The sequence below is a fragment of the Pelmatolapia mariae genome, linkage group LG12 (assembly GCF_036321145.2).
Source record: "Pelmatolapia mariae isolate MD_Pm_ZW linkage group LG12, Pm_UMD_F_2, whole genome shotgun sequence".
NCBI lineage: Eukaryota > Metazoa > Chordata > Actinopteri > Cichliformes > Cichlidae > Pelmatolapia > Pelmatolapia mariae.
In genome coordinates, this window is record NC_086237.1 from 24624203 (window position 1) to 24648945 (window position 24743).

General features: G+C 40.5%; 1 pseudogene; it reads left to right on the forward strand.

Annotated features, from left to right (window-relative positions):
* The window catches only part of LOC134638290 (beta-1,3-galactosyl-O-glycosyl-glycoprotein beta-1,6-N-acetylglucosaminyltransferase 3-like), a 36933-nt pseudogene extending 14210 nt beyond the window's left edge, over positions 1–22723 (forward strand).
* Positions 22724–24743: the final 2020 nt, after the last annotated feature.

Below are 24743 nucleotides of genomic sequence, written 5' to 3' on the forward strand. Positions count from 1 at the left end.
ACATAACCAAAGTCTGCACTGATTATTTTCAATATCTAAGGAGAATGAGTGTATAATTTTCAGATACTATTCATCTGCTGTAGACATTTTTATACCTTTTTTAAAGACTCATCATGCCAAGACATGCCTGTCAAATGGTGGCATTGTTGGCATTTTTTTTAGGTTCAGCTAGAGAAACTGGAGCAAATTATGTGTCACTACTGAGTCATCGTTAACTGGTTTTCAGTGCATTCACACGAGAAATCTAAACTAGTCCAACCAGTCTGGTGTTATATATACTATGGCCGCAAGTTTTCATCATGGTGCTGATCCAGACTCCTTTCCTTATTATTTATTCCTAGTGCTATAATAATAAAGTAATACGAATTTAAAAATAAAGTAATAAATATAAAATAATGTATTTATGATGATTGAATTTGTTTGACTATCCACTCTGTGCAAGGCAGAACGCTTATTGAATTTTTGAATTGTAGAGATACAATCATTTTGCTGCTCTAAAATCAGCATTTTGTCAAATTTGAAATATAAATCCAATAAAATCTGTTTCTTTAATGTATAAATACAGTATTTTTTCATAATTCATAATTTTTCACAATTTCATACTAATGACCTGCACTACTTGTGGAGTTAATAAAAGGACCCCCCCCCCCCAACGTATCTTTTAAAGTAAGAGCATGTGATTTCTATTAGGCGCAGCATACTTATACCTGCTATGCCGGCTAGTGATGTGTCGGTCGTGAACGAAACGGCTCTTAGAGCCGGATCTTTGAAGTGAACGAGGTGAGCCAGCTCCTTATTGGGAGTCGTGTTTTTTTTTTTTCTTTCTCTCACCCTCTCTCTCGGAAAAAGCTGAAAATTTAAATAGTTAAAAGTTGAAATGTAAATAGTTGGTCTTTGTATTATATGATTTATTTATTACATTTTATGTGGAGTGAATAAATAAAAGTATATTTACGGTGGCCCCTAGAGACAGCACGTACAGGCTCCAAAACATGTACGAACTCCAAAACACGTACAAACTCCAAAACACGTACAAACTCCATAGCACTACAAACTCAGAAGCACGTACAAACTCCAAAACACGTACAAAACACAACAGAAGTGCTCCAGGATGCTAGGGGCAGTGTTGAGCTTTTGTTACCTAGTGGCTACACAAGCCAGGAATTACCAACGACTGGATTTGGTGTGTGGTAGTAACAGGTAAATGAACACTTTTTTAAAAATTATTTGAATATATATGAGTGCTTGTGTATAAATACACAAACAATACACATATGCTTTCAATTAGAGCTGGGCGATATAAGATTTTTTCATATCACGATATGTTTTTTTCATTTCTGGCGATAACGATATATATCACGATATAAGCCAAATAACTATATTTGTAAGATTTAAATGTGCCGTTGCTCACAAGTAAAATGTGAAATAATTAGCAGCTTGTTTTAATTTAAATATTTATTTCCCATAATAAGTTTAACAGGGTAGATGTACTTAAGGAACATGAGACTTCAGTTTCAGATAAATAAAGGCAAATATTGCAAACTACACAAAATGCAGCCGCTAAAGCGTTTAAGTTTCAAAATAGAACAAACAAAACAGACTACTAAATTGTCAATTCCACTTAGAAACAAAATTTTAATTCTAAAAATAAATCTTAGTTTTACAGAAGAACAGACAAAATTGACTAACTTTTGTCAATATCAAATAAACTGAGAACTAAAAGGAAATTCTCAATCTCTCCTTGTTGTATAGCTTAGCTTTTCAAACAGTTTTAACAGTTACTTTAGTCTGACAAAAGCCGAATGACGAATTAGCGCTTTCAGCCAGAGATTGAGCATGCACCGGTTTATTGTATTTCCAGACTTGCTTTCGGCACAATTTACAGTGCACGCTACTCTGTTTTTTGTCAGACTTGAAATAGCCGAAATACCTTCACACTACGGAACTTCTATGGCCCTTCCGTTCGACAATCTCTCCGGCATTGGAACCATCATCGGTTTTTTCTTCGGTAACCTTCGCTCACGCTCTCGGTTGATTTTTCTCTAGTCGGCAAACTCATTTCCTTCATTACCCGGGCGGCCCGGCTGCAAAAACAAATACACATGTGCGCCTTGGCACTTGTGCTGTACGTAACAAGTCACGTGACGTGACGCTGCGGCTGTGATTGGTTAGGCTCTGCGCTACTTAATGTGGATTGGCTGTTCTTTTTTTTTTTTTAAGAGGACAAGAGAGATGAGGCCTATCGCAATAGTTAAATTTTTCTATCGAGAAAAAGTTATTTCGCAATACATATCGTTATCGTTCTATCGCCCAGCTCTACTTTCAATTGTGTAATTTAAGTGATCTAGGTAGTTCTGTTTTGGAAGTTCAGTTAATGCTAGAAATGTGTTTTGGAGTTTGTACATCCTTTGGAATTTGTACGTACTTTTTGGAGTTTGTACGTGCTTTGTCTCTAGGGGCCACTGTATATATTTATATATAAACATATATAAATAAAACCTCTTTTTTTTACATTAGTAATTCCTTTCGTGCATAATTTTATAGTGTTGTTAATAATAAATTAATTAAAGCAACAAAACAACCTGAAGAGCCGGTTGGGAGCCGAAAGAGCCGGCTCTTTTTAGTGAGCCGAGCCGAAAGATCCGGTTCTCTAAAAAGAGCCAGAAATCCCATCACTAATGCCGGCTAGATAAGTTTTACTCTTGGTGTCAAGGATGTGGGGAAATAACACTGTAATTGCCTGAGTACGTTAAATGCATTTCTGTTTGCTGTAAGACCACTTTGGTATATATTTGCTTAACACATTCTTGTGATGGCTACAAATCCTGAAGTATGAAACAAATCTGTCTTTTAAAAGAGATACCATTGCTTATCAGTTTAACTGAAGGACTAAGAAGTTGTCCTGCTGGTTTGATGCATCAGATAGCATAAAAGAAATGCCAGAGCATGAAACATCCCAGATAAGAGATGATCACTTTTTCTTTCAATTAAGCCAGTAAAAGGTGGTTCCTGTTTTAGATTCCAGATTTTCATATTTTGCTGCAGTAGCAGCTACCAAATTTATAGATAAAAAACACAGAGATCTTAAATATTTGTTCACAGGTTCACATAAAAAACAACTGGGAAAAAAATAGATTTAAGAAGTTTCACAGACTGCTTTTAAGTGTTGTGCTGGTTCTTTGGTGAGATGAAGTTGACTGACCTCCTACCTGTAAGTGGGAAACCATGGACATTTTTTGATTCCAAATTAAAAATTTAGTTAGCCTTTTTTTACTTTCATTTGTGAAGATGTTGGTGAATATTAATATTATCATGATCATTATTATTATGTCTCATGTTATCATTTATATTTATTAAGTGTTTATCAACTTATGACATACAATGTTAAATAATATCTAGGACAAAGGTCAAACCAAACCTTTGGGATTGTTTTAAAGTTCTTCTTCTCTTTTGTTCCATTTGATCGTTAACTAGTAGTTTTCTTGCTTTTTAGCTCGTATTTAAATGATTATTTCAAATTAAAAAAACTACATTAATATATAAGCAGACTACCATTGCTAATCCAGCATAACATGGTGATAGTTTCATAACCCAAAGGTAAAAAACTGCAAAAGTTTAGTTTTACAGAGAAATTGATTGTGGAAACAGCAGGCAGGGAAAATGATTCAATTTCCAGCAACTCTATGGCCCCAAACATAAAGCTTAACCTACCTTATTACATTAACTTAACCAAATGTTTTCTGAACTCTTTCCTCCTGTGGCTTGCATAGATATAAACAGGAAATGTGTACAGTTTAAAGATATTCTGTTCAACTCAGTTAAATGTTATTTATGTATTTACTGTATATAGCACCAAGCACTTGGCTATGGAGGACCACAAGAGTCACACGCATTGAAATACATAATTGTGTGCTTAAATAATGAATTGAAAGGTAAAATATGCATTTGTAAATTCATTTACGAATTTATTTTTGAATTATTTTATTTATTCAAACATTATTAAAGTAAATTATTATTTAATAATTTAATTTAAACAAAAACACTATTTTAAAATTGATATTTCAAAAATGAATTATTATCCCTTAATAAATAATCAAAAATGAATTTCACAAAAAAAGAATGAAACTGTCAATAAAGATTTCACAAACCATTTTTGAATTCCAAACTAAAAATCTGATTTTATAAATCTTTTTTAATACACGATTTTTAAAAAAAAAAGAGAGAGAAATAAGTAAATAGATTCAAAAATCAAAGATTTTTTTTGACATTGTTAAGAATAAAATTATGAAACAAAGCTGTTTTTTAATGATTTTTTGCATACACATTGCTATGTGCTAATTAAAGAGTTGGCACTCCATGTAATAGGGGTCAAAAGCTTCAATTCAGCACTATGACTGAATTGAATTATCGTGATTGACATGTAGAAGTGCAGAGGGTTTTGTAAACATGCTAACATATAATAACTGATTAAAGTCAGGATGTTATTTTCTGAGCCGAGCGAGTCCAAACAGAATGTCCCGAACTTGGAATATAAGTAGAAAATAACAGGCTTAGAATTGCTAGATAATATTAATAATCAAGGCTAGGTGAGGGAGGTGTTTTTTCCTGCCTTTTCCAGAAAGAGGAGCACATATGAGACAAGGTCAGACGTGAACGGAAAGAAGAGAAGATCAACAGGGAGACGCCAGGACCGCCACGTCGCTTCTCAGAAGAAAGATAGTCATAATAATACTTGTTTTTTTCATAGTCTGTATCACTCACTCTGAGAGTCATCCTTTTTGCGAAGCAGACTGCTGATTTCACATCGAGGTCCAGCGCTTTAACTTGTAATTTCAACTGCTGAAGTGAATTAAACATTTTAAACAACAGACGTTCTCCTGTACTTCCTTAAGAAAAAAATCAATACAACAAAGTGGTGACAGTGAAAATGGCAATTCCACTCCTCATATGAAAATCCATTTCCCTTTCCTGTTAGCTCACAGATTAGCTATTATATTAACAAATTGATTAGTTTTGGGATTAACTGGGATAGCTAACACATTAACTATTGGATTAGCTATCTCATTTCCAAAATCCCAAAGGAATGCAAATTTCCCATGCGCCGCAATTTAAGGATTGGTTGGACAGACACAGGCTGGCTGCTTGGATTTTTGCTGTTTGGGCTGTCTTGATATATTGCTGTTTGGGCTCATAGCTTTGCACTGCTAAGAAGTGTGTGTGCTTGCCCAAAGGCCAGCGTCAGGATTTACACTCTTTTCAACACGGATATGTGAAGAATGAAGGGACTCTGCAGTGAAATGGAGAGCTGAACCTCCGAGTGTGCACCGGTGGACTCAGCCTGACCACCTTTTAAAAGGTAACCTAAGGAGCTTGGAAAGAAAAGCGTCAGTTTTATTCCCACAGTACAAGGAGAAAAAACGTCAAATGACACAAGGTTAAAGGTGGCCTACAAGTTCTGCAAAGATGAAAGGCATCAGTTGTCAAAGTGCCCAAGCTTCTCAGAAAAGTCACTAGACCACAAATGAACATTTGTGAAGGACAATAAACTACAGGTGCTTAAAGGTGGGCCACAATGCCAGAGACTGTCGTCATCGCCACACATGTGACACATGCAAATGCTAGGGTGCCAGTGTCATCGACCCAGAGCTTTCAGTTTTGCATTATTATTGAACTTTGATTTTGATATTATTTATCATTACTAGTCTTTTGGTTTCTTTGTTAGTGTTCTGTGTTCTGGTTTCTGTCCTTAGTTGCTCTGTCTCTCCTGTCTGCTGTATCCCCTTGTCAAGTCCGTGTCTCTGTGTTATGTGTCCTGTTTTACTTTGAAGTCCATGTCTCAGGTTATTGTATCAGGTTTTGCTTCCTCTGTCTCGTTAGCCCTGATTGGCCCCAGCTGTGTTTCCCTTCTGTCTCTCATTCACTGATTGCTCCCTCTCTGTATTTAAGCCCTGTGTTTTCCTTTGTCTGTGTTGTGATCTACCATCATCCCATGCGTGTTCTGCCCGCCTATCCAGTTTGACCAGTTTTCTGTTTTTGTCACTCAGTAATAAATCTTTGTTTTCAGTCTGCACTTTTGGATCCATCATTCCTTCTATCCTGCCTGCACACAGCCTACACATGACAGCAAAGGACAACACCCCACTTGTTTGCACAATGAGAATCACATGGCAAATTAAAGACCTCAGAGCTCTACAAACGTCAATCTAACCCCAGAAAATCATACTATGGCAGCCACAGCTCTGAATGTCACAAAGGTGGGTCAATCAGGTAGTAAGTCCATGATTGTTCCTGTGTGGGTATCTACTGCCCAGAGTCCATCTAAAAAGCAGCTCGTGTACACTTTATTAGACACACGAAGGGACAACACATTTGTAAGTGAAGAGGTAATTAGTAAGAGGGGGAAAAAAAGAGGTAAAAAGACGTGTAGCACGTTCTGCGTGCCACACGTCTTTCTCATGATGTAAAGATATTTACATCATGATAAAGACTCATGATAGACATTTATTGAAATATTTTAAAATTAAATTATGTCACTGTAGGTAAACCCATGGCTAACGCAACACTTCCAACATGATCCCACTGACTAATCAACATTCAGTATACATAAAGTATTTGTCTTTATACATGTAAATGAGTAGAAAACATGAATTTATCATGTTATTTCATTGTTTCAGCATGTATTAAAACCTCTTTGTCTTTGAAAAGTTAGACAGTATCATCTTTATTTATTTGTACATCGTTGTTAGTGGCTTGCATGGTACTAATGTGTTGTAACATATGACTTACTTCATTAAATTGTATTTTTTATTAATAAAAAAAATACTAATTTTAGTTTTTATTATTACAATGATCAAGAAGTTTCACGGGCCTATACTTAAATTTCTTTTTGAAATATTCCATATATATGTAATCATGTTTTTTCGCTACTGTCCTCATGTCATCTCTTGGTTCCAGGTGCAGTAACAGATGTACTGATCAGCATAACTCCATGAAAGGAAATTGTCTACATATCATAAAACATTAATCATTATTATTTTATGGTGCCAGAGGTTACCATAAAATAAATATAGAACATTTTTAGCAGCTCTCTCACATTTTAATATTATTGTACTTGAGATTCTCCCATTACTGTAAAAAACACACTACAGGCTGATCCAACTTTGATGCCATGTCCTTAAAACAAGTCAAAATGAGGCTCAGTAGTGTGTGCGGCCTCCACGTGCCTGTATGATCACCCTACAACACCTAGGCATGCTCTTGATGAGGTGGCAGATGGTCTCCTGAGGGATGTCCTCGCAGACCTGGACTAAAACATCCACCAACTCCTGGACAGTCTGTCATGCAATGTGGTGTTGGTGGATGGAGCAAGACATGAAGTGCCAGATGTGCTCAATTGGATTCAGGTATGGGGAATGGGCGGCCCAATCCATAGCATCAATGCCTTCGTCTTGCAGGAACTGCTGACACACTCCAACCACATGAGGTCTAGCACCGTCTTGCATTAGGAGGAACCCAGGGCCAACTGCACCAGCATATGGTCTCACAAGGGGGTTGAGGAGCTCATCTCTGTACCTAATGGCAGTCAGGCTACCTCTGGCGAGCACATGGAGGGCAGAAATGTCACCCCACACCATTACTAAACCACTGCCAAACCGGTCATGTTGGAGGATGTTGCAGGCAGCAGAATGTTCTCCACAGCATCTCCATCTCTGCTGTTTTGTTGCCCTCTCCCACGTCTCCTGATGTACTGGCCTGTATCCTGGTAGCGCCTCCATGCTCTGAACACTACGCTGACAGACACAGCAAACATACTTGCCACAGCTCGCATTAATGTGCCATCCTGGATGAGCTGCACTACCTGAGCCACTTGTGTGGGTTGTAGACTCTGTCTCATGCTACCACTAGTGAAATCACCACCAGCATTCAAAAGTGATTAAAATATCAGACAGAAAGCATAGATACTGAGAAGTGGTCTGTGGTCACCACCTGCAGAACCACTCCTTTATTAGGGATGTCTTGCTAATTGCCTATAATTTCTGCCTGTTGTGTATTCCATGCTATTTGCAAAACAGCATGTGAAATTGATTGTCAATCAGTGTTACTTCCTAAGTGGACAGTTTGATTTCAAAGAAGTGTGATTGTGAGTTACATTGTGTTGTTTTTAGTGTTCCCTTAATTTTTTTGAGAACTGTATTTATATAGCACCAAGCACTTGACCAACACTGCTGCCAAGTGCCAAGTTACTTGGAAAAAGTAATCAGTAACTAATTACTGATTACTTCCCCCCAAAAGTAATCCCGTTACTTTACTGATTACTTATTTTTTTTTAAAGTAATTAATTACTTAGTTACTTTTTGAAAACATGATTTGCCCTGGTGCAGGTGTGCCGCAGCAGTCATGTCAGTGGAAGGATCCGGGAGTTTTTCTGTGAATTCTACATTCCCGTGGCAGCATACTCAGTGCTTGCTCGGAAGTTTAGGGGTTTTTTCGCTGTAAAAAGAAGTTTTCTTCCCACGCAGTGAACAGTGGACGCTAATGTTTTTGTCACTTTTTACGGAATCAAAGTCAAAGTAAGGTCAGTACTTCCACGCTTCAAAAGCTGCACGGTCATACTCTCTCCCGCACTCATTATATTATCCATTTTTGATTTGCACACAGCTGTTGCCACAAACGTCGCACTCGCTTACGTCATTGTCATGAGACACCCTCGCAAACAAAATCACGGTTTAGTAACGCAGCAACGCAGCTTGCTTAGTAAACTAATTACCTTTTTTGCAATAGTAATCCCTTACTTTACTCGTTACTTGAAAAAAGTAATTGGATTACAGTAACGCGTTACTTGTAATGCATTAATGCCCATCTCTGCTTGGCAGTGGAAAGGCAATACTTCCTTTTAAAAGGAAGAAAGATCGAGATCGAGAAGTTGGTAGAGCTTTCTACAGAGATTCAGTACTGCTGTTAAACAACTTGAAGCCAGGCACCAGTTTAGCTCAGTGCGCATGCCATAAGGCTGAGAGCAGCATGTGGCCCTTTGCCACATTTTTTCCCTCTTCTCTCCCTGCCCCTGCTTTCCTGTCCTTTCTTCACTGAGTCTATCAAATAAAGCTGAAAAATGCCAAAAAACCCCAATTTGAAGCAGTTGATACGTTTCTTTGCTATGTAATTAATATTAATTACCTTTAATATCACACATTATTTCTGGGGGCGATCATGGCTCAAAAGTTGGCAGTTCGTCTTGTAATCGGAAGGTTGCCGGTTCGAGCCCGGCTCGGACAGTCTCAGTCGTTGTGTCCTTGGGCAAGACACTTCACCCGTTGCCTACTGGTGGTGGTCAGAGGGCCCGGTGGCGCCAGTGTCCGGCAGCCTCGACTCTGTCAGTGCGCCCCAGGGCAGCTGTAGCTACAATGTAGCTTGCCATCACCAGTATGTGAATGTGTGTGTGAATGGGTGGATGACTGAATGTAGTGTAAAGCGCTTTGGGGTCCTTAGGGACTAAGTAAAACGCTATACAAATACAGGCACATGTGTGTAATTTAAGCATTCACTGTACCTACAGTCTGTACACTTAGTCGAATGTGTGGTAAAGATGCAGATAATGAAATTTAATTATTAATAAAATATACATAATGGAAAAACAAATGCTGAAATATATTTCATTTAGTATTTTTGTTCGTATGCTCTGTGCTGTGATATACAGAATAGAGATATATACAGGGTGGGCCATTTATATGGATACACCGTAATAAAATGGGAATGGTTGGTGATATTAAAGTCCTGTTTGTGGCACATTAGTATATGTGAGGGGGCAAACTCCTCAAGATGGGTGGTGACCATGGTGGCCATTTAGAAGTCGGCCATCTTGGATACAACTTTTGTTTTTTCAATAGGAAGAGGGCCATGTGACACATCAAACTTATTGGTAATGTCACAAGAAAAACAATGGTGTGCTTGGTTTCAACGTAACTTTATTCTTTCGTGAGTTACTTACAAGTTTCTGACCACTTATAAAATGTGTCCAATGCGCTGCCCATTGTGTTGGATTGTCAATGCAACCCTCTTCTCCCACTCTTCACACACTGATAGCAACACCGCAGGAGAAATGCCAGCACAGGCATCCAGTATCCGTAGTTTCAGGTGCTGCACATCTCGTATCTTCACACTATAGACAATTGCCTTCAGATGACCCCAAAGATAAAAGTCTAAGGCGGTCAGATCGGGAGACCTTGGGGGCCATTCAACTGGCCCACGACGACCAATCCACTTTCCAGGAAACTGTTCATCTAGGAATGCTCGGACCTGGCACCCATAATGTGGTGGTGTACCATCTTGCTGGAAAAACTCAGGGAACGTGCCAGCTTCAGTGCATAAAGCGGGACACATCATCATCATGTAGCAATTTCAAATATCCAGTGGCCTTGAGGTTTCCATTGATGAAGAATGGACCCACTATTGTTGTACCCCATATACCACACCAAACCATCACTTTTGTTGTTCCAACAGTCTTGAAGGGATCCATCCAATGTGGGTTAGTGTCAGACCAATAGCGGTGGTTTTGTTTGTTAACTTCACCATTCACATAAAAGTTTGCCTCATCACTGAACAAAATCTTCTCCGTGAACTGAGGGTCCTGTTCCAATTTTTGTTTTGCCCATTCTGCAAATTCTGTGCGCCGATCTGGGTCATCCTCGTTGAGATGCTGCAGTGGCTGGAGTTTGTAAGGGTGCCATTTGTGAGTAGCTAATATCTGCCGAAGGGATGTTCGACTAATGCCACTCTCCAGTGACATGCGGCGAGTGCTACGCTGTGGGCTCTTGCTGAATGAAGCTAGGACAGCCACTGATGTTTCTTCATTAGTGACAGTTTTCTTGCGTCCACATTTTGGCAAATCCAACACTGAACCAGTTTCATGAAACTTAGCAAGCAGTTTGCTAACTGTAGCATGGGAGATGGGTGGTCTCGTAGGGTGTCTTGCATTGAAATCTGCTGCGATGACCCAGTTACTGCGTTCACCAGATATCAACACAATTTCGATCCGCTCCTCACGTGTTAACCTTTTGGACATGTCAATGGCTGTGAACAAAGAGAAACTTGTAAATAACTCATGAAAGAATAAAGTTACGTTGAAACCAAGCACACCATTGTTTTTCTTGTGACATTACCAATAAGTTTGATGTGTCACATGGCCCTCTTCCTATTGGAAAAACAAAAGTTGTATCCAAGATGGCCGACTTCTAAATGGCCACCATGGTCACCACGCATCTTGAGGAGTTTGCCCCCTCACATATACTAATGTGCCACAAACAGGACTTTAATATCACCGACCATTCCCATGTTATTACGGTGTATCCATATAAATGGCCCACCCTGTAGATCTCTCTCTCTGCATCCCCTATTGCCCTTGCGGGTGGTCCTGTGTAGTATCTATGCTGTTCCTAGGACTGCGTTCTTCTGGAAAGAGATCTCTGATGTTGTTCCATGAATCTGCTGGAGCCTCTTGCCTAGCTTGGGGGTTACTACACCAAGAGGTCTGATTACCCCTAGGATCACTGTTGCGTTCACCCTCCACATTTTCTTGAGTTCTACTCTCAGCCCTTGGTATTTCTCCAGCTTCTCATGTTCTTTCTTCCTGCTGTTGCTATCTCTCGGTTAGCTACATATATCACTACAGCCGTCTTCCTCTGTTTATCCATCACTACTATGTCTGGTTGGGTAGCCATCACCACTATATCCGTCTGTATGGGGAAGTCCCACGGGCTTTTGGCTGGGTCATTCTCCAACACCCTAAGAGGCATTTCCCATTTTGACCTCGGGACTTCCAGGCCATACTAAGCACAGATGTTCCTGTATACACTTGGCTATGGTGTTCCATGTATACCCTGCCTGCTAGCATACTGCTACCTGCTGTTATGTGCTGGATTATCTCAGGGGCATCTTTACACAGCTTGCACCTGGGGTCTTGCCTGGTGTGGCAGATCCCTGCCTCTATGGATCTTGTACTTAGAGCTTGTTCCTCAGGGTGCTGGATTTGCATGGTCAGGAGCTTCCTTGTCTTGATGTCAGTGGTCTACTATTCTAGCGGGTTTTCTGATGTTGATTTCCCAGATTTTTCCATTTGGATGACTTCTAGGTACTTGCTGTGGTGGCAGATTTCTTTTCTCATGTATTGATCACATATTTTAACTGTGTCATTAGTAATAGTTATATCACTTTCTCACTTAGTTGTATGCATGTGCACTACAAATGGGCCTCATGCTTTATCACACCTACAAAAAAGAGACAGTGGGGCCATTACAATGGGAGACGTTAAACAGACAGTGAGACTCCTTTTGCTTATCAGGGATGTAAACTCTAAGGTGACGGCCAAGCAGAAAACAAGGTCATAATTCTCTCTGTGAGGGAGAAGGTTTTAAGGATGGGGCTGAAGGCATAAGATGTCAGTGGGCTGTTGTCCAACGGGTTATCTGATGTTGATTTTGATTTTCTGAACCTTCTTCTTTCCATTTAGCTGACTAGGAACTTGCCTCACCCTCTGCAGGTATTTGGTGGTTGCAGCTTACACAATGTCTTCAGTTCACTTTTCCATAACCAGTTTAACTGAAGGACTAAAACATGCCCTACAGGTTTGATGTGTCAGAAACCTTAAAAGGAATGCCAAAGCAAATAATAGAATAACTAAATTAGATTATTTTAACCTAATAGAATGTTTCATTTAAAAACAGAGGCGTTTGTTTCATTTTTAGGTAACATGAATTGCTGTGGTCCTATTTTGTATGTTGCCTAAAACTACTGAATTTAAAGTTTTATGTTGGTTCTTGTTCTGAATTTCAGATTTTAGTTCACAGATTAGTACACAGATTTACACGTGAAAGTACTTTAAAAAAAATAGGTTTAAGAAGTTTCACAGGCCTATACTTAAATTTCTTTTTGAAATATTCCATACATATGTATGCGTGTTTCCCTACTATCCTCTTATCATCTCTTGGTTTAGGGTGGAGTAACAAATTATATATAAAACTTTTTAGCAGCTCTCACACACTTTAATATTGTTGTACTTGAGATTCTCCCATTACTGTAAAAAATGCAGTTTCCAAAACAAGGCTGGCAGCTATGGTTATTGCATTTCATTGCTGTACTGGGATTGGTATGGATGCTTTCACAACTTAGGCAACTGAAAACAGGCAGAAGTGCTGCCTGCATCCTCAGGTATCAATGGCTAGAGTATACTAATGATGATGAGAGCCCAGAGAAAGTTTGCAACTGCTCAGCAATCCTGCAGGGAGTGAAGGAAGAATTGCAGAAAGCCAAATTACTGACCATCAGCAAAAACCTCCAGAAGAGTAGGGTAGGGTAGGCTGATGAGTATTAGATCAATGCAACCCAAGACTGCAGGTTTGTAGTTTTAAATCACAGGTTTTAGTAATTACTCAACTCTTAATCACGATTTACAGATATGGATTTTAAAACCAACATTGTGTCTTCAAAACTGTGAATTTACAGGAAATTCAAAATAACCAGGAAATGCATAACATTCCCATTAAGCAAGGAAGAAGAGGTGTTTCCTCAGGCTTACTCTATGGTTGTACATCACAAGGTATGTATGTTCTATAATTTACTGCAACGCTTAGCAGTAGGTCTAAATACGTAACGTCCTAATTGATTAAATTTACAGTATATCTGTTGGGTCTGTTCCCACAAACCCCGCTAGTTCTAGAGACTTATTCATCATGAAAGAAAACAAGGCAACAGCGTTCGATCGATTACTTGCGCAAGGGAGGCCTCATCTGTGTCCAGCACGAAAATGACCCCCTGATGGCCTCCTCTCGCTGGCTTTTATTGAGAGACAGTTCACACAAAACACAGCAAAGCAACGCCCCCCGCATTGTATGTATATGTGTGAACTTCTATATGTAAGTAGGAATGTGTGTGTGTGTGTGTGTGTGTGTGTGTGTGTGTGTGTGTGTGTGTGTGTGTGTGTGTGTGTGTGTGTGTGTGTTGCTGATCAAAGGGTCATAAACTCAGGAAGCTTAGATCAAAAGAAGTAGATCCTCCAGATAGGATGTATCTGTAATCAAACCTACAGCCCCTCACCCAAAAACTCAAGAATCTGAGGAGGGGGACTGTGGAATTGCTTTCATCCCACAGTTAAAACAATGTAGAAATGGATGGCAAGCATAAAAATGACAAACATTTAACAATCCACTCTAACATTCCCTCCTGTTTTGTGATTTTTATGCTCCAAATTATTCCTGTGTAGTATATTCTTAGCCTAGCACCTCTTGCTTGACAATTTCAGCGCAGGCGTCATTTATACACAGACTTTTGTCATGTCATTCATTTCAGTCAATTCATATTGTTGTAAAAGTACATAATTAACAAATGTATTAGGAATCATCTTAGTTCGCATTGATCTTATACACGGTAAAATTCATCCTATACATAAGCAAATCAAATGTCAACAGTCCAAAAACAGGAATTAATATTTTCAAAAGAAGATGCCACCAAGGACCAGACATTAACCAAACTATCCAGCCTTGTGGTGCATCTACTCCTGTCGTGCGATTCATTATGTATTCCTGCAAGTAAACAACTGAATGTAACAGTCAAACAAGAATAATCAACATTCTCAAAAAATCATATGTCACTACAATACAACTGTATACAGACATAGACATTCAAACACATCAGTTGACTTTATCGTTTGTCCATGTGGCTCTCAGCTAACTTCAAAGCTGTAGCCTGGTCAACACCCTTCTTTATGACTCCTATCAACCCCCCAAATCTTCTCACTGTAGGCATCCTGTGGGGGTTAGAGTCAACTAGTAAATTATCTGCATTTACAACTCTTCTCCTGTCCTGTTGTCACCACAGAAAAAGCTTTGTAAAGGAAATTGGATCAAGGTGTTTTGATCTTCTTGGCTCAAAGCCTCAACCAGCTTAGCGAAGTGTTCATGTAACTCAGTTCATGTAAATGTAGACAAAAGCTTCTCTGTTTACATCCTTCTTGCAGAGGACACAAAGAATACGTGATGTTGCACAAATTCCATGATAAATCTCCAACTTGGACTAATCCATTGCCCTTCATACACATAGGCAATTGGCCTGTTTCCAGTTCATTTAGCTTTTCAATGTCCTGCTGCGAGTCAGACACTTTGAGTCAGACTAGCAGGTCTGTCTTACCAGAGCAGTTCACCCTCCCAGCTACTGGTGAATCAACCGTCCATTCAGGTTCAGAAGTTGAAAAGTTGGCAGTGTTCCACGTTTACTCCTGGATGTGTTGTTAAGGCAACCAAACAAACTGTCTCGCTCTCAGTGATGCTATATGGCCACAGTCCAGAAGAATGTGTAGCTAGTGGCATCACAAGCATAACCATTGGTCTCGTTCTTTATGTGAGCGGTTGTGTTCCCAAACTGCCACCAGTAGTTGGTTGAAAACCCCATGCGGGTACTGGGTGTGGTTTGCTCTGTCCCAGTGCGCTCCTGTCATCCCACTCTGGGTCCACAGGCACAAGAAGGCGAACAGCACATTCCCAGCCATTCTAAGTTGGGTTCAGGATCCGTTGGTTTCTTCACCAGGATTGAGATGAGAGGTCCTAGAGATATACTCCCCCCTTTGTACCGCTGGCCTTTTCACCATCACCCAGAGTCGGCCAGGAAGTGTGTTACCTTCTTGCAGTGCGCTTGATGTATCCAAGTGTTCCTTTCTGCGATCTTCACTGCTGTGGTCGTCGTCAGCAGCATCCGATAGGAACCTTTCCACCATGGACTGGACCAGCACTTCCTCTCCATGGCCTTATCAACATCCAATCTCCAGACTTCAGACTCTGCTCCTGCGGAGAAACAGAATCATCTGGCAGATCATTTGTTCTCAAGACTTCTTTATTTTTTAACATTTAAAGCATCTAATCTGCTAATATGCTCAGGTATTTAATCTTAAAGTATAAACTATTGCTGTCATCATCTCCCTCCTGTTGCGACATGGCAAAGCCCATGGCGCAAAATAGCAACAGTCTTATACAAATTCTAAGGTAGTATTGGTTCATCACACAGATAACAAACACCATCCTGCAAGCTCGCTCCTTCTATAAGTCACAACTGTTTTCCTGCAGTAGGTGAGTGGCCCTGCATGGCTGCCAGTGCACCTCGCATAATAGGCAACGTCTGTTGGTGTTGCATTGCTAAAATGTTAACACCATGTGCTCCTAAAGATGCCTCTCTTGCTATCCTATCTGCAAAAGCATTCCCTAATGCAACTGGATCTTTCCCTCACATGTGTGCTGCACATTTACAAACGGCAATTCTACTGGATAATAACTCTGCCTTCAGCAGATTTTGCAAAAGTTTGGCGTGTTCTACAGGTTTCCCTGTAGAGGCTGTCACACCTCGTCTCACCCACTGTACTACAAAGAAATGTACTGTAGCAAATGCATACTGGCTATCAGTGTATATTGTCACATCTTGGTTCTCTGCAGCTTTACACGCTTCCGTTAAAGCTACTATCTCTGCTGCTTCAGCAGACATAGAACCTGTTAGTTGTCCTGCACAGATAACTTTCTCACTATCTTCTACAGTAAAACCTGTTTTAGCCTATCCCTCTGCCGTTGTAAAACTCAAACCATCAACAAACCAAACCTTTCCCTCAACAAGTAGCACATCTATTAAGTCATCCCTGGCTTACACTCCTTCTCTACGTGCTGTCCACACTCATGAGAAGCGCCCTCTTCTTTTGTTGGCAAAAAGGGTTGACGTAACAGTAACATTAAAGACAAGCGTCTTGTAGGTGACAGAAATGTAATTTTAGTCTGCATTAGTAGACATCTACCTCGTGTGGAACTAACAGTGTCAAAAAGGTGAAAAACTATATCCTGAAACATTGCACAGCTTAAGCTGCTGCACATATTGATCTCACGCATGGAGGTAAAGCACAAGCAACTGGAGCTAATCTGTTAGGATAGGAAGTTACTGGCTTCACTTGTGGAAAAAGTGCTGTTAGTTATTTCACAGTCACCTGGCATTTGTGCTGTTCACAGAACCACAAGTCCATCGCTGGACCTCCTCTGCGCTGTCACTTTTTGGAGCTTGGCACGCCCCCTCAGGTTCTCACGATTCCAACGCTGCTGAAGATTTTAAAGGCAGAGCACGTCGTACACCTTAGTTGTCTTCCTCAACGTCAACATCGAAAGTCTTTCATCTTATTTAAGATTTTGCTGCTGCGCAAAAGTCTCCTCATGACGATCTCCTGGAAGCTCAGTAGCACAGCTCTCTGTGCTGATCTCCGAGCCTCCTGAAGACTCTCTCCAGGCCTCAGCTTCCATCTTATGGACGATCCTCTCAGTCACTCCTTCTCGTCATGGCACCTCACGACATCTGCAAAATTAAAATGACACTCCTCTCGCCACATGGCTTCTGCCATGTGTCAACTCCCCAACGAGACATGTACAAGAATGTTGCACAGTCTCCCTAAAACAATCTCCAGGGTTTGTCCCTTGGAGCAGCTTCACTCCAACCTGTAACCCTGTGTAAAACATTAGTCGGCAATTAAATGTTTAGCTTGTTTAACTCCCAGCTCCACCTGGAGCCTGTATCCTGGAAGACAAAGTCTTTAAATCAAACTTCACATTTTCAACCAACTATAGATCATGAGAGTAATAAGGTATTCAGCATAAAAGACAAATATCATGTGCAGGTTTTGTCCAGTCATTAAATCACTATTATTATTATCATAATTTGTCCCAAATCATGAATCATCCCAATTTATTCCACAATTTAATCGGTGACTTTCCTTAAGCAATGTCACTTCACTTACTATGAGCTCAATAGTGGCCAGCTAATGAGCCCATATTAAACTATTCCATAAACACTGCATCTCTTATTTGTTTTCTCATGTCACTTGTCTGTTTTCTGCTGAATCCTCTACATGCACTCTTAGAAAAAACAAACATTAACAACACACATAAACAATCCTGGTGGTCAGGTGCCGGCCATCCAGATTCCAGAGATGCTGTAAAAAGGTCATAAAGTTAACACTCTGCTGTAAAAAGAAGTAAATGTTAGCGCTGCGCAGGTGTATACACTCTTTCTCACAGTAATCTCTGTGAGCAACACAAAGTAGTTAATAACACACTCATGGTGAATTCACAGACACAGGAAAAATTTAAAGTAAAAAAGGTTAAATTTGCAGAGTTCACATAGTCATGTGACCCAAGTTTCCTCTTGTGGTCTCCTTTTGTTCCTGCAACAGAAGACACACACAGAGATACGTCCACACCTTTGTCAGGTGGGGGTTAACTTCACACAATGGTGTTAAGTCAGTCAGTTCCCAGGGACTTGTTTTCTGATCGTCCCAAATAAGTGGCTTTCTCCTGAGCCCATTTTAATTTTTGGAGAACCTCACTTTTGCAACAGTTTTCTTGACGACGAGTCGTATAGCGCTTCTGTTCTAATCGTGCATATCTGCTTAAACAGAGATCATCAAACGAAACTTTCAGTGCACCATGAAAGTAACAAAATAAAAAGAAAGGAAAGAAAATAAAGGAAAGCAAAGGAAAGAAAGGCCTTGTTAAGTCATGACACATGTTCTTCATGCCAGGGGGATAAATTGTAACAACCCATTTGGCAGGCTCAACTTAGTAACAAAAGACAAATCAACAACTAGATCAATCTCAAACATTCATCCAATCAGCCACACACAACATACAGCATAACCCTGTTGTCTCAGCACATAATAAGTTTCTTCTCATGTATCCAAATGTGTGCCATGGTAAAACTTCTTCACACACCAGAAACTCACAATCAGCTCACTCAGCTCACTCATTTAAGACCCCTCATCAGCATTCTGTTTTCGTCTATGATGCAACCATCTGTCCTCCTATAATATTCAGTCCACTAGTCTATGTATCACTTTCATCTTACTAGTGACTTGGACAAGATGACAAACAGAATCTCATGCTTAAGATGCTGTCTGGTCCTCATGACTATCATTTATTGTGTATATGCATGTAGGGTTAGTATGGTTGATGCATTTCCTGTATGTTTTTGTGTTCCACTCATCACATTTTCATTATTCTCATCACTGCTTAAAACAACACACATCTCTCTCTCTCTTAAAAACAGAAAGTACATTACAGCTGTTTCAGGCTGAGAAACACCAAACACTCTTCGTGCTATCATTTACCACACAACTATTTTATTTCTTTGTCCGCTGGGCAGGTGACCTGCAGAATCATGTCTGCCCCAGCTGGATACCTTCACACACACCATGACGTCAGACACGCTCACACTCACTTCTGCTTAGCGCACAATTTCACTTCATTCTTCAACGATCCACACACCACGTTCTGCCCAATAAAAACTTTGCACTGTATTTCATCCTCTTTCAAGGCAGACTTCTTTTAAGTTTGCAACTGGCAACGCGACTTACACCAAAACCCAGGCTACGTGTACACAACAGGTCACCGAATTCCATTAACACCGCTTAGGTTAACTTCTGTGCTGCTGCGTTCACTTACTGGCACTCACACACATATACGCTCATTCACACTCTTTTTAGGCCTATAATCCCCCTTACCGCAGCGAGCTCTTTCCTCCTTACCATTGGTGGAGAAACCATACACTCAACGCCCTTAACTGCGGAGAACCTTTTTTTATCTTTATAGAGCTCTATCCTCCTTTCGGTGGAGAAACCGTCCTTACCCTCCTTCTATTCGGTGGAGAAACCTCTTTAAACCTCCTTAAATAAATCAAAAAGATAAAACAAAAACTAAAACACTGGCGGAGAAGCCAGGTAGCTTGCGTCTACACGCACAGCTTGCGCACTCACGTACCTGCTTTAACGCACGGGCACGTAGCCGCTCTCTAAGGCCTTCTGTACTCACTGTTCGTTTTGTTTCCGTTCATGGGAAGAGTCTCTGGTTCCCGTCAATCGCCATCCATCCCGTGGGGAGTTCAGGCGCAAACTGTCCGGCCTGGAACAAAGCAAAGTACCAGGGCTTTCGTCAATCGTCCCAGACGATGGCTGCTAGCAGACTGCGGTGGCGTCCTCTCCCTCTCCTCGCGGTGGAGGCGATGTGTTGGGATCCGGCTCGAAGGACCAAATAAATGTTGGGTCTGTTCCCACAAACCCCGCTAGTTCTAGAGACTTATTCATCATGAAAGAAAACAAGGCAACAGCGTTCGATCGATTACTTGCGCAAGGGAGGCCTCATCTGTGTCCAGCACGAAAATGACCCCCTGATGGCCTCCTCTCGCTGGCTTTTATTGAGAGACAGTTCACACAAAACACAGCAAAGCAACGCCCCCCGCATTGTATGTATATGTGTGAACTTCTATATGTAAGTAGGAATGTGTGTGTGTGTGTGTGTGTGTGTGTGTTGCTGATCAAAGGGTCATAAACTCAGGAAGCTTAGATCAAAAGAAGTAGATCCTCCAGATAGGATGTATCTGTAATCAAACCTACAGCCCCTCACCCAAAAACTCAAGAATCTGAGGAGGGGGACTGTGGAATTGCTTTCATCCCACAGTTAAAACAATGTAGAAATGGATGGCAAGCATAAAAATGACAAACATTTAACAATCCACTCTAACAATATCATACAGGGAGCATGGTGTGAGCTAAATATTTCGAAAAAACTTTTTTACCAGAAAATTACCAAAATACCAGAACATTGGTACTTTAGTTTTGATAATTTGTTAAATAACCGTGAAAATCTTCATTTAAACAGTTTCAGCAAAAACATTTAGGAAGCAAATTAGATTGTTTGTATCCATAGGTGCAGAACTTTGAAGGGCTACTGCGAGCTGTCTATGCACCTCAAAATATTTATTGTGTCCATGTAGACAAAAAATCACCGGTCTCAGTCTTTATTGCAATCAATGCCATTACTTCCTGTTTCCCAAATGTGTTCATGTTCAGCAAGGCTGTGAATGTGGTCTACACTGGATGGACACGTGTTCAGGCTGATCTTAACTGCATGGCTGATGTCTATAACACCAGTACAACATGGAAATACTTCATCAACCTCTGTGGTCACGATTTCCCTCTAAAAACGAACTTGGAAATTGTGCAAGCTTTGCATTCACTAAAAGGAGGTAACAGTATGGAGTCGGAGGAAATGCCTCATGGAAAGAAGGGAAGGGTGACAAATGCTTATCAAGCAGTAGATGGACAAATTCAGGTACTCCTTTTGGATATTTTTTTATAATGTATCATGTAGCTATTGATCAATTTACTTTGATCAATAGCTATTTACTACAAAAGCTTTTACTTTTATTTTCTGACCTGAGAGGGGAGATAAGAAGAAAAAGAAATGAATGGAACAAATCCACATTACAATAAAAGATTTAAAGGAAAATGATCATGGGTCACTGTCATGGGTCAGTCAACATGTGTTACTTTCATAAAGAGAGAAATACTACCTCAACAGACTAATCAGAGGTTGGGGGAACAGTCTATCTCTGAGAAAATGTGGTGTTTAGAAAACATTACTTAACATTACCTAAACTAAAGAGGACTGGTAGGTGACACTTAGTTATAGACTGTTTACTCAGTGCTGACGTCATACTGATTTTCACAATGTAAACATATATGTGGTATTGCTGTATTTAGTTTGATGGATGAGAAGTTAGATTAAAACTCTGGTTTTTGTATCACAGGTCAGCAACAAATATGCCATATATACAGTTGTGGTGAGGTGTGGTCGGCGGTGCCGTGCAGACACACCTGCACGGCATCCGCAATCACACCCGCCTGGTAAAACACAGGGATTCAGGGGTTGGTGGATGATTGTGGTGTGATGTATGTGCGGCTGTATTTCGTTACAGTTACAGTTTAAAAAGGTGATATTCAGAATACAGTTACTTAAAAAAAAATAATGCCTAAATAATGCCTGGGTCTCAATCTCGCGGCCCATGTCACCCCTACTTGTGACCCGCATAATGACATGAAGAAATATCTTTAAAAATTATTATTCAAATAATTATTTAATATGAGGGCAATAGGCAGAGTGTTACAGGCATAGCCCTAAAGAATGTAGCCTCATGGGCAGTGTAGTCCGTGCTGCAGGGAGAATGGACTGTCATACCCGTTATGTGTCTGTGAGCGTGAGGGAGGGAGAAAAAAGAATAGAAAAGTACGAGTTGTCACCGACTAGAAATGAGAGATGAAAGCATTTAAATATAATAATAACCACAGCAGCCAAAAAGAGTGCCCGACGAGCCCAGTTGTATGTAAGTTAAACAAAACATACAGAGGGATTAATTAACCACGAGGGAGGTGAAACACTGGTCTGCCCAATCAGAAGATACACTACAGGACGCGCTCAACGACGTAGACTGGGACATGTTCAGAGCATGCGCAGTCGACATCAACAAGTTTAAGGTTCAAGGGTTCAAGGTTCAAGGTTCTTTATTTGTCACATGCATAGTTATACAAGTATAACACACAGTGAAATGTATTTACGGATGTAGCAGTAAGCTTCGTTAGCATGCTGGTAGAGGAGATCATCCCAACAGTCCCAACAGTCATTTTTGCACAGTTGAGGAGCGTGTCAGGACACATTTCACTGCGTGTTGTACTTGTATAACTATGTACTTGACATAGTTGCTTGGCTCCGCTCAATTCCTTTTTTAAACTTTACTTTCCTAACCTTTCTTAAACCACCAGTTAGGCACATACCTGTATCCCCCCACGGCGCACTCTTATGGCTTCAAAATCGACTTCGAAGAATAAGGCAGGTAAAAAAGACGACTCATCTTCTGACCTAATGGTAGACGCCATTGCTGGGCTGTTAACCCAACAAAAAGAGGAGCTAGCAGCAGAACTCAAGGCTGAAATTAAGTCTTCCTTCACTCGGCTGGAGGCAAAGTTTGATCAAGTTCGCCTAGCTGTGGATGAACATGGCCAGCGTTTGTCTTCGCTCAAGCTGGCAGCGGAAGATGCGGGTCAGCGGATCAAACAGCTCGAAGAAGCATATGGTAACCTTCCAGGGGCTAACTCCAAACTGGCCGCCAGTCATCGACCTAGAAGGCAGCAGCCGTCGGAAAAACCTACGAATACTTGGCTTAGCAGAATCCACGAAAAGCGGCCGCCCAACTGACTTTTTTGCCGCTGCCCTCTGTGAAATCTTTGGCGGTGATATACTGCCACCGCCTCCAGAAATTGACAGATCTCGCCATACCTTAGCCCTGAAGCCGAAACCAGGCGACTGACCACGACCAGTGATTCTACTCTTCCACAGGTTTTAGACAAAAGAGCTCATTATAGGGGAGACGCGTCAGAGGGATGTTCTAAATGCATGTTGTATGGGGGAGCTTGCTGTTGTGTTCTCCAGTAGCTGTCCTTTGGTCAGGGAGAGGGAGGGGGGTTCAGGTGATTTTTGTGTGTGTGTTGTTAGAGGGTCTCTTTTTTAAACCCACAGAACTCGCATGGGGTGTTATTCCATATTCTGTTCTGGGCTTCTCCCATACTTTTCTCTCACCCAGGTATGACAGACTGTTTATACATCCCTTCATTATCTTCCTATAATCTTACATGATTAGTCCCTTAAATCTGCTCAGCTGGAAAGTTAAAGGTTTAAACCATCCCATTAAGAGAAGAAAGGTTTTGGCACAAATTAAGCAAGAAAATGCCTCCATTGTCTTTTTTACAAGAAACCCATGTCAGAGGTTCGGATAACTCACGGCTTATGTCTCGGTGGGTGGGGCAGCAGTTCCATTCCTGTTTTGAGGCCAAGGCCAGAGGAGTATCCATCCTCATTAGATCGGCACGGTCGTTTTGTCATTGTTTCAAGGAGGTTGTATAACACAGAGGTAGTTTTGGTCAATGCATATGCTCCTAACAGAGATGATCCCAAGTTTTTCGAACACACTTTTTCTAATTTACCAGACCTAGGCTCGTACTCTTTGATACTTGTGGAGATTTAAACTGCTGGTTGGACCCTGTTTTGGATCGATCCTCATTAAAACCGGCCTGTCTGAGTAAGTCAGCCTGGCATATTCATTCCTCTTTTTCTACATATGGGTTTAGGGATATTTGGCGACATCTGCATCCAACCGACAGGGAGTATTCTTTTTTCTCTAACGTCCATCACATTTTTTTCTAGGATAGACTACTTTTTCTTAGATAATTACTTGACTAGTATTGCATGTGCCTGTGAATACTGTGCCATAGTTATATCAGACCATGCCCCTTTAATTGTGACTTTGTCTATGCCCGACTTACCTAGAACAGACAGGAGTTGGCGTTTTAACCCCACACTACTATCTGATAATACCTTTCTGGAATTTATAAATAACCAAATTAAACTCTTTTTAGACACCAACCTTTCCCCGAATATTTCTAGCTTTTTAGTTTGGGACTCAATGAAGGCCTATCTCCGAGGACAGATCATTTCATATACAGCTAATATGAAGAGGGTAAACTTAAAAGAAAGGCAAGAATTAGCCGATAAAATAAAAGACTTGGACCATCACTATGCACACAATAAGGACTCTGAGGTTTACAAGAAACGTTTTGAACTCCAAACCAAATTTGAACTTCCTTCAACTCATGCTGTGGAGAGGCAACTTTTTTTTTCTTTTTTTTTTTTGCCTGTCCCGTTTGGATCTTTAGCCATCAGAATTGTTGTCTGAAGGCCAAGAAAGATACCAAGCGGATTTACTTTACCAACTGGATCATCATGGCCTTGCCATATTGGTCCATTTGATTGACCTTTATTATAATTATGTATTTATTTGATTTGATTTTCGGT